Genomic DNA, 2175 nt, shown 5'->3' on the forward strand with positions numbered 1-2175 from the left:
TTCCATATCTGTGCTGCATTTTTGTGAGCAGTATATATAGTATTACAGTGCAGCATTTTGGTGACCAACAGTATATAGTTGTACAGTACAGTAGGCCATTGCTGTAGTATATTGCAGCTCTGTGTCACTGCAAGTATCCATTCCATATCTGTGCTGCATTATTGTGAGCACTATATATAGTATTACAGTGCAGCATTTTGGTGACCACCAGTATAATAGTAGTACAGTACAGTAGGCCATAGCTGTATCTTGCAGCTCTGTGTCACTGCAAGTATCCATTTCATTTTTGTGCTGCATTTTTGTGAGCAGTATATATAGTATTACAGTGCAGCATTTTGGTGACCAACAGTATACATATATAGTACAGTACAGTAGGCCATTGCTATTGATATATTACAGGTTGAGTATCCCATATCCAAATATTCCGAAATACTGACTTTTTTGAGTGAGATGGTGAAACCTTTGTTTTTTGGTGGCTCAATGTACACAAACTTTGTTTAATACACAAAGTTATTAAAAATATTGTATTCAATGACCTTCAGGCTGTGTGTATAAGGTGTATATGAAACATAAATGAATTGTGTGCTTAGACTTTGGTCCCATCTCCATGATATCTCATTATAGTATGCAATTATTCCAAAATACGGAAAAATCCGATATCCAAAATACTTCTGGTCCCAAGCATTTTGGATAAGGGATACTCAACCTGTACTGGCATATAATTCCACACATTAAAAAATGGTGAACAAAAATGTGGAGGGTAAAATAGGGAAAGATCAAGATCCACTTCCACCTCGTGCTGAAGCTGCTGCCACTAGTCATGGCCGAGACGATGAAATGCCATCAATGTCGTCTGCCAAGGCCGATGCCCAATGTCATAGTAGAGAGCATGTAAAATCCAAAAAACTAAACTTCAGTAAAATGATCCAAAAATCTAAATTAAAAGCGTATGAGGAGAAGCATAAACTTGCCAATATGCCATTTACGACACGGAGTGACAAGGAACGGCTGAGGCCCTGGCCTATGTTCATGGCTAGTGGTTCAGACTGACATGAGGATGGAAGCACTCATCCTCCCGCTAGAAAACTGAAAAGAGTTAAGATGGCAAAAGCACAGCAAAGAACTGTGCGTTCTTCTAAATCACAAATCCCCAAGGAGAGTCCAATTGTGTCGGTTGCGATGCCTGACCTTCCTAACACTGGACGGGAAGAGGTGGCGCCTTCCACCATTTGCACGCCCCCTGCAAGTGCTGGAAGGAGAACCCACAGTCCAGTTCCTGATAGTCAAATTGAAGATGTCACTGTTGAAGTACACCAGGATGAGGATATGGGTGTTGCTGGCGCTGAGGAGGAAATTGACAAGAAGGATTCTGATGGTGAGGTGGTTTGTTTAAGTCAGGCACCCGGGGAGACACCTGTTGTCCGTGGGATGAATATGGCCATTGACATGCCTGGTCAAATTACAAAAAAAAATCACCTCTTCGGTGTGGAATTATTTTAACAGAAATGCGGACAACAGGTGTCAAGCCGTGTGTTGCCTTTGTCAAGCTGTAATAAGTAGGGGTAAGGACGTTAACCACCTAGGAACAACCTCCCATATACGTCACCTGGCGCGCATTCATCAGAAGTCACTGACAAGTTCAAAAACTTTGGGTGGCAGCGGAAGCAGTCCACTGACAACAAAACGGGGTCATTCCGAGTTGTTCGCTCGCTAGCTGCTTTTAGCAGCATTGCACGCGCTAGGCCGCCGCACTCTGGGAGTGTATCTTAGCAGAAGTGCGAACGAAAGATTAGCAGAATTGCGAATATAAATTTCTTAGCAGTTTCTGAGTAGCTCCAGACTTACTCAGCCATTGCGACCAGCTCAGTCCTTTTCGTTCCTGGTTTGACGTCAAAAACACACCCAGCGTTTGCCCAACCACTCCCCCGTTTCTCCAGCCACTCCTGCGTTTTGCAACTCGAACGCCTGCGTTTTTCCGCACACTCCCCTAAAACGGCCAGTTTCCGCCCAGAAACACCCACTTCCTGTCAATCACACTACGATCAGCACAGCGATGAAAAAGCTTCGTTATGCCGTGAGTAAAATACCTAACTTTTGTGTAAAATAACTAAGCGCATGCGCTCTGCGAACCGTGCGCATGCGCAGTAAGCGACTGATCGCAGTATAGCGAAAATT

This window comes from Pseudophryne corroboree, chromosome 9 (assembly GCF_028390025.1).
Source record: "Pseudophryne corroboree isolate aPseCor3 chromosome 9, aPseCor3.hap2, whole genome shotgun sequence".
NCBI lineage: Eukaryota > Metazoa > Chordata > Amphibia > Anura > Myobatrachidae > Pseudophryne > Pseudophryne corroboree.